The sequence below is a fragment of the Silene latifolia genome, chromosome 1, assembly GCF_048544455.1.
Source record: "Silene latifolia isolate original U9 population chromosome 1, ASM4854445v1, whole genome shotgun sequence".
In the NCBI taxonomy this organism is placed as follows: Eukaryota; Viridiplantae; Streptophyta; class Magnoliopsida; order Caryophyllales; family Caryophyllaceae; genus Silene; species Silene latifolia.
Window position 1 is genome coordinate 52,794,957 of NC_133526.1, and position 16,455 is coordinate 52,811,411.

At 36.5% G+C, this 16,455-nt stretch overlaps 1 long non-coding RNA gene across 1 annotated transcript; it reads left to right on the top strand.

Moving 5' to 3' along the window:
- Window positions 1–10,052: 10,052 nt before the first annotated feature.
- LOC141589018 (uncharacterized) lies at window positions 10,053–11,606 on the top strand. The gene is made up of 3 exons (XR_012520024.1): window positions 10,053–10,634; window positions 11,055–11,128; window positions 11,318–11,606. It is a non-coding gene; the product is annotated as an uncharacterized LOC141589018 (long non-coding RNA).
- Window positions 11,607–16,455: the final 4,849 nt, after the last annotated feature.

Genomic DNA, 16,455 nt, shown 5'->3' on the forward strand with positions numbered 1-16,455 from the left:
CAAAGCAAAGGTGGAAGTGATTCAAAGAATTACCACCTCCCGTTAATGTTAAGGGGGTGAGGAGCTTCCTTGGTCACGCTGGCTTTTATCGGCGGTTTATCAAGGATTTCTCCAAAATTGCTAAACCACTTACACAAACTTGCTTAAAGATGCCCCTTTTGTGTTTATCGACGCTTGTCTTTCTGCTTTTAACAGGTTAAAGCAGGCCTTAGTCTCTGCGCCGATCATACAGCCTCCCAACTGGGACCTGCCGTTTGAAATCATGTGTGACGCGAGTGACTACGCACTAGGAGCGGTGCTAGGCCAGAGGAAAGACAAAGCCTTGAATGCTATTTACTATGCGAGCCGAACTCTGGATGAGGCTCAAGTGAAGTACACTACCATCGAGAAGGAGCATTGTTAGTGTAGTTTATGCCTTAGAGAAGTTTCGTACTTATTTAGTTGGGTCAGAAGTCACTGTTTTTACTGACCATGCAGCTTTGAGGCACCTCCTTGCTAAGAAGGAGGCGAAACCACGGCTACTGAGATGGATACTCCTCCTTCAGGAGTTTGATTTGCAGATTAAGGACAAGAAAGGAGCTGAGAACGTTGTAGCTGATCACTTGTCGCGATTGATGCGACAAGAAGGGGAAGATTCTCTACCTATTGATGATTCTTTCCCTGACGATTCTTTAATTGCTGTTATATCGTCTATTGTTGACCAGGAACCTTGGTATGCGAGATATAGCTAACTTCGTTGTCGGTGGCAAGTCGCCGCCGACCTTTCCATCAAAAAAGAAGCGTTTTTGTATAACGCTAAGCGATATTTGGATGACCCTTACTTGTTTAAGGAATGTGCGGACGGTCTCTACAGACGGTGTATTCCGCAGTGGGAGACCAAAATAGTCCTGGAAGGTCACTCCCTCTTCATATGGTGGTCACCACGGTCCATCGCGCACCGTGGCTAAGGTACTTCAGTCTGGTTTTTACTGGCCTTCTTTGTTTGCTGACGCCAAGTCTTTTGTTTCAGCTTGTGATGCATGCCAACGATCAGGGAATATTTCGAAGAGACACGAGATGCCACAAAACGGCATCCTAGAGGTTGAGGTTTTCGATGTCTGGGGCATTGATTTCCAAGGACCGTTCCCATCCAGTAAAGGTAACAGGTACATTTTAGTAGCTGTAGACTATGTGTCAAAATGGGTTGAGGCAATTGCTTCACCCCATTGTGATGGTAAGACCGTGATAAAGATGTTCAAAAAGATCTTATTCCCCCGTTTTGGTGTCCCTGGGGTCGTCATTAGTGACGGGGGGATGCATTTTAAGGAAAAGAAACTCACTTCCATACTGTCTAGAGTTGGTGTCCAACACCGGCGTGGTTTGGGGTATCATCCCCAAACTAGTGGTCAGGTAGAGGTCTCTAATCGTGAGCTGAAATAGATCTTGTCTAAAGTAGTTTCTAAATCACGGAAAGACTGGAGTCTTAAGCTAGATGACACATTATGGGCTTATAGAACTGCTTTTAAGACACCAATTGGTGCATCACCTTATAGGTTAGTTTATGGGAAATCGTGTCACCTACCTGTTGAGCTGGAATGTAAGGCCTGGTGGGCAATTCGTGAGCTTAATTATGATCCTAAACTGTGTGGTCAGAATCGTCTTTTGCAGCTAGATGAATTAGAGGAATTTAGGCTTAATGCCTACGACAGCTCGCGCATTTACAAGGAAAAGACGAAGAGATGGCATGACAAGAGAATCCTACCTCGGGAGTTTCATGTGGGGCAGAAGGTGTTGCTGTTTAATGCCCGATTGAGACTGTTTCCTGGCAAGCTGAAGTCCAGGTGGAGTGGTCCATATACGGTGACAGCCGTCACTAAGTTTGGATCCGTGGAGCTCGAAGATTCCGAGGGTCATAGATTCAAGGTGAATGGCCAATATGTGAAGCACTACCATGAGGCGAGTGAAGCGGACAACCGTGTTGAAGTCCTGCGCTTCGACGAGCTCGACGCGCCAGTTACTTGATACCAGAAAGGTCGTGCGGGACCTCTTAAACCAGCGCTCTCCGGGAGGCAGCCCGGACAGTTTTATTTGTACCTTTTGTTGAACTACTTATTTTTCTTTAGCTTTACGTTAAACTTTAGACGCTGCTTTATGAACAATTTTTGTGCTTCCTTGCTTTTATGCGTCTTTTGCAGATTAAAAGTACTCGATCGAAGGATTTTGAGCTCGATCGAGCACTTTCTGACGCGGCTGCTACTCGATCGAGGGATGATGTCCTCGATCGACCAGGTCCATAACCATGCTTACTCGATCGAGTAGGTTGTCACTCGATCGAGCCCTTCCCATACACTGGTTCACTCGATCGAGCTGTTCCAGGCGCTCGATCGAGTAGCTATGACTTCCAGCCGCTGTTTTTACGTCTACAAGGCCACTGTTTGACTTTCTTTGACCTCCCATGTTCATGGTAGGTTTGGGGAGGTCCCTCCTTATGACGTTTTGTAAGTTTCCAACTCCACTTCTCCTTTTCCTTTCAGTTTGCATTTCTCTCCCTATTTTTGGTACAATGAGGGCATTGTACGGTTTGGTTTGGGGAGGTATGCATCCATATCTGTGTCTGCATGTTTCTTGCATTTTTGCTTTCACGTTTATTTATTTCCGCATGCATTGTTGTTTTATTTAATTCAGAAAATTCATATAAAAAAAAAAAAAAAAATCAATCAAAAAATTCAAAAGTTTTGAAAATTTTTCATGTTTAAATTGAGTCGGAACGTTTGAACATTGACGCTACTTTGAATCCTTACTTGAGCCTGGCATATTCTTGACATTTAGCTGGCATGTTTATGTGCATAATTTACGAGTTTTTGTTTCTCTCTTATCTGAACGAATAGACTTGATTCTTTATGTCGGCAAGCTACAATACATTCTGAGGTTAGAGCTTTACAAACTGGTGACATTCATGACCAGTTTCATTTAGGATGTGAGTAGTACTCTCTTTAAGACATGTAACATCAATTTGCATAAGCATGAGTCTAGTCTTCTTAATACCTGTATGCATTCGGTCTGTGGATGGTGACACGTGTTAGGAGAGGCAGTTCCCCTTATTTCATTCTACCCATGAGCCTCACATAGCCAAATTGCCTTTTTGTCCTATCAACTACTTTCTATAATATTTCCTACCCTAGCTGAGCTAGTAACGAGTAGTTCTTGGAATGTGTTATTGCAAAATGGCTATTTCATCTGATTTCAGAAGATGGTGGAAAGATTGAAGGGAAAGAAAGAAAGAAAGAAAAAAAAATGTTGAATTGAAAAATGGAACGAAAAAAAAATGAAAAATGAAAAAGTGCGAAAAAAAAAAGAAAAAAAAAGACAGAAAAATTCAAAATGAAACAAATGAGAATTGCACATTGTTTCACACTCCCATGCCTTATTTATATCTTATGGGGAATTGACGACTTTTGGTTTTATGAGTTTAGTGCATAATTTTGCACCGTTTCATCTTGCTGTTATGAGTACGAAGTTGGGATGCAGTCTATATTTGGATCCGTTGTTGCTAGCCTAGCTATTAACCCCACATATCCAGATTCATTTTTGCCCCTTCTTACCCATTACCTCACTAACCCAAATGTAAGTCCTCGGCACGTGTCTTGGTCATTAGTATGGTTGGAATGCATATGTACGGTTGTAGAGACTTTATTCATGTTAACTGCATGCATGTTCTTATAGGTCGAGTTAGGTGAGTGTCTTGCTTCTTCCTATCTTTCACATATATTCTCACCTTGTACCCGATTTTGAGTGACGAGCGACCCGTGAGAGTCCGACATCTTTGAATCTTGCAAGGTCGACGGTTCAGTAAGCTTGAAACACTAATTTAACTCGTTTGCACTTTTCAGTTGCCGCTTTGTCATTTTGTTGCATTAAATTGGTTCTAGTGGATGATTTGTAGCTGATACGTTGGTCCCGTTCTATTGTTCACCCTTCGTTGCATTCATATTTGCTTGGGGACAAGCAAAGGTTTGGTTTGGGGAGATTTGATGCGTGTCTTTTATATAAGGTTTTCACCTCATTTTTACACGCATTTCTGTGCTTTTTATGTAGCATCTGGCTACAAATACCCCCGAATATTCTTCTTTGGTCCGTTTATTGTAATTTGCAGGAATTGACCGAGGAGGAGCTAAATCGAGCCTCAATTATCCCAATTGTATGCATTCATGGGAAATAAGGAGCCGGAGTTTAGGAATCTTACACTTGGAGGACGTATGAGCTGAGTTAAGGAAGAAATTCAAGTCCTGACGCACCTATGTAGCTCGATCGAGTGGTTTGACTGCTCGATCGAATGCTTTATACACTCAAGATTGGTCGATCGACCAGTTTATGGAGTTGATCGAGGAGGTTCAGCAAGCAGTGCTCGATCGAGAGGATGTCCTAGCTCGATCGAGGGACTTGGCGTTCGATCGAGTAATGTCTCTACTCGATCGAGGGGATTTCGTGTGTTTTTGGTTTATTTTCCACCTAATCTTTTATGGGCTTTTGTAATCAGTCCATAGATTAGGTTTAAGACAATTTTTCAGTATAAGACTGGGGAGAACACTACGTTACTCCCATCTCCTTTACTACGTACATTTTTCACCTGTTTCTTTGGAGACTGTTCTTTGGAATTCTATTCTCTACCTTGCTACTCGAATTCGGTATTATCAATTTAATTTACTTCTTTATCGTATTTATTGTTTTTAATTCCTTTTCTCTCTTTACCTTATAATCGTTCAATCAATTAGATTATTCATTATGTTTAGTTCTAATTGTTTGGTTATTGTTATTGTTAATCTGATGGTTATGAGTAGCTAATTCCCTATGCTAAGACTATAGGGGACCCATTATTTGAAGGGAGAGTAATCGATTCACTAGGTTAATACCGGTACCGTCTTTGTTGTTTAAATGCTACAAATAACTGTAATTGCCTAATTGAGTCGACGCAATTAGACCCTTATTCTTAGTGGACCTTGACCTGGGCCGAAAGGTTGGAAGAGGGAGACTAGTAGCGAACAATAGAGTATTGCAGCGAGGGCGAAAGTTAAACTGTTTACACTTTAGGGTGAATTAAGGACCGAAAGGTGACGTTCGCTACCCTTTAGACCGTCTTTGCATTGACCTGGGACCTAGATTACTCGACCGGATGATCATGGCGAACCGCTTGTCTTAGCTATTCTCTTTATCTCGTTAACTCTTCCTTTATTTCTCTTTTCCTTCATCAAGTTTTAGTTTAGAAATCACAAATTATAAACCCCCAATTTGGTTACTTTGGTGAACCTAGTTTAGCAGACAAATTCCTACCTCTCTGTGGATTCGACCCGACTTCCCTAGCTATATTAGTTAGTTGGAACCAGTTGGTTATTTTTGACAGTACGCGACAGACGTGTCATATATATATATATATATATATATATATATATATATATATATATATATATATATATATATATATATATATATATATATATATATATATATATATATATATATATATAGGGTCGATCCTGAGAACCACTAACATAATGAGAACCGTGAGAACCCTTACTAAATCATCATCAAATCTTGTTCTGAAAGTTTTCATGGATCGTTTACCCTCAATTTAGTTTATTCTAACACATTTTTAGTATAGCTAAACAAAAAAAATTGATTTTATTAACAAAATGTAATCTTAATGTACAAAAATACAATTAGGTATACTAAAATGGCTATAGATGCACGAAAACCAATACTAGGTGCATGAAAATTGTTAGATGCATGAAAATGATTACTAGGTGCATGAAAATAGCAGGCTCTAGGTGCACGAAAACGAGTTCTAGGTGCGTGAAAATTGTTAGATAGATGAAAAATGAGTACTAGGTGCATCAAAATTAATAAAATGTTTCTCTTCTCGATTCCGGTCAATAATTTATACTTTTTGGACCAAAAAATATGTTATCTAGACATAAAATTCTATGCTGAATCCAAATATGTCATTATTTTTTAGAAATAAAATCATTAAGGTGGAGTTCTCACGGTTCTCACTATGTAGGTGGTTCTCACCGGATCCCAAATCTCTCTCTCTCTCTCTCTCTCTCTCTCTCTCTCTCTCTCTCTCTCTCTCTCTCTCTCTCTCTCTATATATATATATATATATATATATATATATATATATATATATATAGAGAGAGAGAGAGAGAGAGAGAGAGAGAGAGAGAGAGAGAGAGAGAGAGAGAGAGATAGAGACTTGGTGATTTTGGTTCTTATGGTGAGTTGTGAGTTGGGGAATCTCAAATTAGATTAAATTAGAGATGAGTGGCCAAGATTAATCTTAGTTGTCATATAAAAGCATTGTTATTTAGTTTATTTTATCTTTTTTCTAGTGCTACTCTTTTTTTTTACTTTAATTTTTTTTATCTTTTTTTCTTTTTACGTCGTGTTATTATGCTTTTTTTTAACAACTTTGATTTTTTTTTTCTCTTATGTTTTTATCTAATTTTCTCATTATGTTACCTTTTTTTCTTTTTCTTTTTGTACCAAATTTTTTTTTGCTTGAATTTTTTTTCACTCTTATTTTTTTTACCTCGTGTTATTATGCTGTTATTGTGCTTTTTTTTAACTTGATTTTTTAACGACTTTGATTGACTTTTTTTTTCTCTTTTTTTTTTTACCACATGTTATTGTGCTGTTATTGTTATTCCATTTTATTGTGATGTTATTCTCATTGCTTTTTGATTTTTTTACGACTTTGATTTTTTTTTTTTTTTTTACCACGTGTTATTGTCTTTGTTATTCTCTTCGTTATTCATTTGTTATTGTGATGTTATTCCGGTGTCTTGATTTTTTTACTACTTTGATATTTTTTACTACTTTGATTTTTTTACTCTTTTTTTTACCTCGTGTTATTGTGATGTTATTCTGGTGTTATTGTGATATTATTCCGGTGCCACTTTGATTTTTTTTACGATGTTGATTTTTTTTTAACCACGTGTTATTATGATGTTATTCTTCTATTATTCCGATGTTATTGTGATGTTATTCCAAGTGTCACTTTGATTTTTTTTTTTACGACTTTGATTTTTTTTTCTTTTTTTTTTTACGTGTTATTGTGCTGATATTCTGCTGTTATTGTGATGTTATTCCGGTGTCACTTTGATTTTTTTACTATTTTCATTTTTTTTACTACTTTGATTTTTTTTACTCTTATTTTTACCGCATATTATTGTGCTGTTATACTGGTGTTATTGTGATGTTATTCCGGTGCCACTTTGATTTTTTTACGACTTTGATTTTTTTTTTCTTATTTTTTTTACCACGTGTTATTGTCTGTTATTCTACTGTTATTCTGCTGTTATTGTGATGTTATTCCAGTGTCACTTTGATTTTTTTTACTACTTTGATTTTTTTACTCTTTTTTTTACCGCATGTTATTGTGCTGTTATTCTGGTGTTATTGTGATGTTATTCCGGTGCCACTTTGTTTTCTTTTACGACTTTCATTTTTTTTTTACCACGTGTTATTGTGCTGTTATTCTACTGTTATTCTGCTGTTATTGTGATGTTATTCCGGTGTCACTTTGATTTTTTTTAACCACGTGTTAGTGTTATTTTGGTGTTATTCTTATGTTATTGTGGTGTTAATATGATATTATTGTACTGTTATTGTGGTGTTATTCTTCTGTTATTCTCACGTTTCTCTAATTTTCTCATTATTCTAATGTACCCCATTGTTATTCCGTGTTACTCTTATGTTATTCAATATTACCTACTCTTGTTCCAAAAAACGAGTCAAAACAAAGTTAAATGAAAGTATAACGATTTTGAATCAAATGAAAAGGGCTAATCAAGTTGACCAATGACTTTGTCAAAATGGAGTTGCTGACTTCGTTTGGCACCTCCAATTCCCACCTTGGATTAAATAGGCATAAATGTATGTACTCTGTATATATTACTCGCCTTTTCACCCCATTTTGTGTGTCGTTCATATGTACAAGATGCTAAGAAATGAGCCTCCCTGTCATTCGTTGAATCATGCTTGTTGATTTGGCTAACTGATTTAATGAACTCATTCGAAAAACCGAGAAAAGATTTCAACTCTTTCATGTCATTACCTGCATGAATTATGATCCACAATTACCATTTGGAAACTTACATACGAATAATGTTTCTCGACAAAAGACATGCATGATGATAGAACCAATTGTTCTCAAAATTAAAGAACACGACACCGAAATCAGCGACCAACGCAGCACAGTATTAAAGAATGAACTCATCCGTATAAATTCAGTCCCTTCTTTCTTTAATTAACAAGATTGCTCGTAATCAATGACAAACAATCGAATCGAAAATCTACAAAAAATGTCACATTCTATCAACATTCCGACTACTCAATAAACCTATGAATACACGAAGGTATGATGTCAAGAATACCATCATAGCTGATATGTTAATCATACCAACGAAATAACGCTCAATTTGTTCAACTTTGTTCGAATCACAACGGAGCTCAATTCGTCGTCACCTGCTTCCTCCTCGCCTCACCATCATAAGCAGCTCAATTCCAATCCAATTTCGGCACCGAAACCAAGTGCGAAACCTGATCAGCACCGGAGTAGACTACCTCAGCCGCCACGGCTCCATATTTCATTCACATGCTGCTCCTTCAATTGACGGAGCCCAATTCGAATCACCAGGAATACCGAAACCGAGCCACATTAATCTCACCTCCTTCTCCATCTAACTTAACAAACAAACCTAGATCTTGCGTTGATGAGTGAAATCTTATTAAGACCTTTGTATGATCGATCATTCAATTTTAGTGATTTGATAAGAAACAATGAAGACTATCAAGGTTTGGGGTTTTTATTTGAGAGAGGGGTTGTGATTTGTCTTGCGTGTCTCGTTTCATATGCGTCATCTCAATTGTTGTTTTATGAGATTAAATCTCAGCCATTCAATTCTTCCTATTTAATGGTCCAGATTTTTCAAACTCACAACTCACCATAAGAACCAAACTCACGAGATCCCGCCTCTATATATATATATATATATATATATATATATATATATATATATATAGATATATATATATATATAGATATATATATATAGAAATAGGATCTCGTGCGAACTTTAAGTTCGGTGCGAACTTACGAACTGACTAAAAAAAGCTAAACCATACAATAATCACACGCGCGTTTGAAATCAGCATCTTAGAGCACCCACAATAGAGAGGATTGAGCCTCCTCTTAACCTTCTCTCTCCTCTAAGAGGACATCCTCTCTATTGTGGGAACTATTTTGGGTGTCCTCTTATATAGAGGAAGATGGGTGCTTCCTCTACTTTTAGAGGAAAGGAGATATTGGCCCTTGTGCCCACAACCTAATCTTTATTTGCCATATGGATAATATTTTTATTTATTATTGATTTTTTTTTTTTCAAATGTACTTTTAATTGCTATTTTACATACATCCATATTTGTCTTGGTCCGTCTAATATTTGGAAGAAAGTCGACTGTTGTAGTATAGATACATATGCATGTTGTACATATTTACACCAATATGCTGTGTATTGTTACAATACAATTTGGTATTTATCCTATGCTTTAGTGTTGTTATTATTGGCTACACTAAAATGTACACTAGGTACATGAAAATGTACTCTAGCTACACGTTTAGACGTACCAATAATTTTATGTATTCCATTTTCTTTTCTAAGTTAATGTATTCCATGTCTTTCCTTTCCTAGTTAAGTTGATGAGTTTATTACTACAACTACTAAATGATGTTGAATCATCTACCAATATTCCCGAGTCATTTGTTATTATCCCTGGAATGTACGCGGAAAGAAATTTACACAACTTTATGGCTAGGAGGGGAGAGCTACATGACAAACAAATACACATGTCTTTGAAAAACGATTTGGTTGAACATATATGGACTATGTTTTAAGGCTCGAATATAAATTAAAAATATGTATAACAATTTAATGTTAACTTTCATGTATTTTGTTTTATGAATTTTATATCTTACTTTGTATTATGAATTTGATGTATTTTGTTTTATGAATTTTATATGTTATTTAATTTAGTAACACAAACTTTTTTTAAAATTAGTTTTATTAATTTGTAAATTATTAAAACAAAAGTAACCTACAATATTAAATATAAATAAATTAAATATATATAATAGTAAGAGGATCCTCTCTATTGTGGAGGAAAAAAGAGATAGTAGAAATGAAGAGGATGAAGATAGTGGGAAATGAGGTGGATGAAAGAGGCAATGAGGTGTCAAAAAAAATTACCACTTTTCTCTCACTTCTGCTTCCTTACTTTTTCTCTTTCCCATTCTCACATAAAGTCACCTCACCCCAAACCAACCGACGTCGACACCTCCGACCTCCGGCCACCCATTCGCTTACACCGACCACCCACACGTCGGCGGCAGTAACAACCTTCAATCTTCGACCAGTCGCGACGCCGCACCTGCTGGCCGTACCACCACCACCATAATCAGAGCCATTTTTGCCTAAAATATACATAATTTGACTCGAAATGACCCGACCCCTACTACTCAGCAACCTCGACACTCGATGACTTAAACTTGGTAAACTCTCAGGCCGTGTATGTGAATATCATCTTCCGGCGACTCTCAGGTTTCTCTCTTTACCGTAATTTTATGCTTAAATCTACCCACTTCAAATATATTAACTGTATACTTCACTTTTTTAATCTGCTTAAATCTTCTTGGTATTGTTAATCACTATAGAAATCAGAGTAATTTTGCTGCAAATTTGATGATATTTCAATCAAAAGAAGATTATCTAGCCATGTAATTTTACATGATTATCGTATCGAAATGGTTTATAATGAAATGATTGTATATAAAGTGTTGTGGGTTTTGACGATTGGGGTATATTTTTTAATTTTTATGGGTCTTGGCCCTTGGGTGTTGATTGAAGAATTTATTCAGTTATTTAGTCATGTAATTTTACATGATTATCGTATCGAAATGGTTTATATTGAAATGAATGTTATTTAGTGCTGTGGGTTTTGATGATTAGTGTCAATTTTAGGTGTTGATTGAAGAATAAATTCAGTTATACATAAATGGCAGCTGTTGAGCCTTCGCCGTCACTGGAGATACTAGGTTTGTCGTTTAATCAATCACTTCTTGTGCAAATTAATGACCTTTTCTAAGTGAACTTGATGATGTTGTGTAATTGAGGACTAATTTATGTATGTATGCTGATAATAATTTGTGTTGGCGATGATTCTAATTTAAGTCATAAAATGTCCTTGATCAAATATGAGTTAACCAGTGTGGTGGTGATGGCAGGGACGACATTTCGAAGTTGGGTGGTGAGAAGGCGGATGCGTGGTGTATGTGTATGTGAGGAGACAAACGTGACTGTCGGCAATTTTGCCAGCAAGAGTGGCTGATGGCGTGCTTGAGATCTTTGGTCACAAAAACGATACTGCAAGAAGCATATGTTATTTGAGGAGTTGTATTTGTTCAAAAATCAGATTTGGTGGTCTAAGTTTGTTTCAAAATTATTTAGCAACTGTAAAAGCATCTCGTCACTACTTTGAGTTATTGTTCTTAAGTTTGCAACTAAACAAGACTATACTCCTTCCATTTCTTGAAGTTTTTCGCATTTTTAAAAATCCTTACATAGTTTGAAAAACAGAAAAACTATTAGGTAGAGATAGGTAGTTTCTAAGAGAAACCGTCTTAGCATGCCTAAACTAATTGTAAGTTTGCGTCATGTGATAAAGTGTGAAATTTGCGTGACACGGTTATATTCAGTGTAAATTATGTTAGTGAATTTTACTAGGTACGTTAAGAAATTTAACCATAAACCCCTTTCCGTTCTAAATTTAGGATACTCGTCCCCCTTATTTGACCCATTAAGTTACTAGATACAAATCTTTAACATGCTAGATACACTTCTTTAAGTTACTAGATACATTTCTCTAGTTAGCTAGATACGCTACTCTAAGCTGCTAGATACATACCACTAGTTAGCTAGATACGCTCCTCTAAGTTGTTAGATACATATCTATATTTAGCTAGATACGCTCTTCTAAGTTGCTAGATACGCTCCTCTAGAATGGTAGATTATAGATACACTCTTTTACAATGTTAGATACACATATCTCTTAAGTTAGATACACTCCTTTACTTTGCTAGATACACATCTATGACAAGTTAGATACACTTCTTTGGATTGCTAGATACACTTCTCTGACTAGCTAGATACACTTCTCTGACTTGCTAGATACACTTCTCTGACAAGTTAGATACACTTCTTTGGTTTGGATATTGAATATCTAACTTCAGGATTTCTAATATGGATATCCGATCCGAACTAGCACTTTGGATCAAATACCCGATCCGTACTCTACCCTAGTATGTAGTTCCATCTCTACCCACATTTTTAAAACATCAGATTGATGACTTGCTAATAAAATAAAATCATTTTAATCTTATAAGAAACCGTCAACTTCACTGTATATGAGAAGACGACTTTTCAACCTGTTAAACTTTTCTCAAGGTGGTTATATTTGTTACTGTATATATTTCTCTACATCTATAATACTCTATGAGTTGGATTAGTCAATTTTCATACCAGTAATTCATAACCCATATGCAATGTTCATGGGAACAATATCAGTTGATGCCTTACCCAATTTACTCTAGCTACTTTGATAGTCCAGTTAATGTGACGGTTCTACTGAAGGTGAGTTCAACATCATTTCAACTAGTATCCCACCATGATCCAATTGTTAAACTTTCACCCGACTTTGCTGGCTACCAAAAAACGACGGCGACATTACCATCACCACACACCCGAAACTAACACTACCGCCTCCGTTCAATCCCACGGCCACCACCACGTACAGCAACTCACTGCTCACATTGCCATCACCACACACCCACAACACCACTCGACTGAAACTCACGACCAGCCTCGTCCCCGCCATCAGCCCCTTTGAGTCTGTATAAGCGATATCATGGTCAGAATCAGAGGTGCGCCGACCACTAGATTCATCGATTCAATACATCAGACCACTACATAATATTCGACGCATTTCCTCACCCATATCGCCACCATTCTGAGGCACTCACAACCACCTACAAACACCACATCATCGTCGCCTATTTCCCTTCGCCACCTCCAATAGACTCTTATTTGGCCAACAAAAAACATAAAACGACTCTAAATCTACTAAATAGGTTGTTATTACAATTAATTTTTCGAATTACTACTTTGTTTGTAGTAGATCTGCAATCAAAATCACAATTTTTTAGAAGTTTAAACAAACAAACTCGTTGGAGAAGGGAGATGCGATAGTAAGATGATAACGGGCGGCGAGAGTATGATGGAGTGAGTCGCCAGAGGAATGGACGGCGTCGGAGCTACGTTGTTGGACCATATAGTTTATATGTTTATGTTTTGATGATGTCAAGGTATTTTATATTGTATATACTTGTTGTGCGTAATAGTTTGTTAAGTGTTTTAGCATTAACCTTTTGCGAACAACAAAGAGGATTGTGACGGTTACATGAGAAGTTCAAGCCCTCTATCAAGATCAAACAATCCAAAGATTCATTCAAGTATTATATGAAGACGGAAGTTCGTCTAGAAGATTAATCAAGCTTGGATGATGATGTAGCCTATACTCGAATATCTCCTTGAAGATTAGAATAGTATAGGTAATTATCTCGTAATGGTAGTTAGAGAATGAGTTTCCTAATTAGTAAAGTTATAGCTTTGCAGCTATAACATTACTAGTAAAAGGGTTCAATGTTATAGCTCTTCTACTATAACATTGAAATGCTGAGTTTTCATACACGACTTTTAAATGATTCGAAAATTGTTTTTACAAATTCTTAAAGTTTATTTTATATGTTTTAAGGAAAGTATTTATTTTATAAAGCCCGGTTTAGTGAGGTCCGGTTTTATGGTTGGCGTTGGTTGATAGTTGTTGGGTCAACTTATGAGTTGGACTTTACTATCAATTAGGGTTTCCATCTAGCCTCTCCTAAAACCTAAATTCTAATTATATACTAAGATTAGGGTTTGCATGGATCACGAGCCTATGAGCCGTGTTATGCCGTGTTACCTAAGAGATATTAGGTAAAGATTTTATTCTATAATATAATCTTTACATATCTTGTATATCTTACTTATATATTTGTTTATGATAAAAGATATTCTTGTTTTAGGAAATCTTATCATAATCTTAGAATTTATAGTAAAGATAATATTTGAAAGATTATATTCTATCTTTTAGAATATTCTTCATTATCTTTTATGGCCTTTAGGTAAGAGATAATAAGAAGATATAATTTGCAATTATATCTTATTTCGGCTATTAGGGTTTTTATAGAAACCGTGTGGCCCTTCTCTTCCTTGCCTATAAATACTTTGTTATTTGCAACATCTAAAACAGAGACCTTAAGCATAAAAATTGTTTTCATATTTTAAAGAGCAAACCGTGTGTTTTTAACGAAAACCGATTTGCAAATTTTGAAAGGTCGTGTGTCACAAAACTCGCATACTTGTTCTTCATTTATCGTTATAAGATAATAGTGCTTAGTTGATTTCTGAACTTGTTCATTAACGTGAACCTTTGTTAGAATCATTAGTGCTTTCTTATTAGCGTAAGTTAGTCACTCGAGTATTTAACGGTACTCATTGAGTTACTGACTAGAGTTAGTTGTACGAGTTGGGTTAGTAAATTTGTAATCCGTAGAAAGGTACTAAATTTATTAATCGAGAATAGTGGACGTAGGTTTCGACTTGTGAAACTGAACCACTTCAAAAATCCGTGTGTCTCTTCTTGTTTCGTTCTTTCGTTTACTTTGCTTACAATCATTAGTTGATTAATTAAAGTTTAATCAATAAACTTTAAATAATCAATTACATTTACACAATCGAAAAAGCTTTCAAAAAGTTTTAAATCCTCAATTCACCCCCCCCCCTCTTGAGTATTTTGGATCAATAGACTCTTCAATTGGTATCAGAGCCTCGTGCTCTTGATTGCCTAACCGCAAAGAGGCTGATCTATCTTGTTTTTCATTTATCTTATCGTTTTATATTCCGCTGCCTTTCACGTGATAAATGGATTCCAAATATCTCAAGTGTCCCGTCTTTGATGGGAAGAATTATGGATTGTGGAAAAACATGATGACTCACTATGTGAAAGGACACGATTGGGAGTGCTGGAGGATTATTCAAAACGGACCACACAAAATTCTTGTGGCATCCGAGGAAGGCACTACCTATGAAAAGAAAGAAGAGGACTATGTCGAGGCCGACTACAAGAAAGCCGAGAAAAACTCCAAAGCAATAAGTTTTCTGCAAAACGGAATGACTTCTACTGAGTTTGATCGGTTCTCTTCTTGTTCCACGGCCAAGGCGATATGGGACGGGCTCGAACTAGCTTATGAAGGTACTTCCATTGTTAGGAAGCACCGAATTGATTTGCTTATGCAAAAATATGAGCTATTCATCATGGAGCCTAATGAGTCTCTAGATAGTATGTCCGCAAGGTTTTCAAGTATAATAAATGAACTAAAAACCTAGGTAGGAAATTGATCGAGGACATTGCTAGAAAGGTTCTTAGGAGCCTTACTAAAAAGTGGCGTGCTAAAGTCACCGCAATGGAGGAATCACGAGATCTTGAAAACCTATCTTATCAAGAACTTATCGGTGCTCTCATGGCCCATGAAATTACTCTTAACAAAGATGACGCTGAACCAAGTCGTAATAAGAGTATGGCCTTAAATAGTGAAGAGGTTGACTCTGAATTAGAGGATGAAACCGTTTTGTTTGCACGGCGTTTCAAAAATAAAATATTTCGAAATAAACAAACAAAATCATCCTACAACAACAACAACAAGTCATTCAACAAGAAGGTTAATGACTCAAAGTCGTCCTTCGCAAATAGAGGTTGCTTTAAGTGTGGAGAATCTGGTCATATGATCAAAGATTGTCCAACATGGGAGAAGATAAAGGACAAGACAAAACGTGAGAAGACAAAGAGAGAATTCAAACAAGTTATGATGGCTTCGTGTTGGGGAGACCTTGATTCGAAGATGACGAGGAATCGAAGACGACGAAGTAGCAAACCTTTGTCTCAAAGAAGGTCTTGACCTAATCTCCGATGCGATGTGATTTATGAAAGCACAAATTCTCATTCAAACTATTGCTTTCTTGGAGAATCAGACGAAGATGACGATGAAGAGGTAAGTTATCTTGAGCTTAAGAAACGTGTTAGGAAATTGTCTAAAAGTTCTTTAATTCAATTCTTTGAACAATCTCTTGATAAGTGTCACGAACAGGATTTGGAATTAAAGGATCTAAAGGAACAGATTCTCGAAATTGCGGAGGAGAATCATATTCTCAAGACTAAAGCTAAGAAGTTGAAGTCTAAAGTTATAGCAGAGAATGCTACAACATTAGA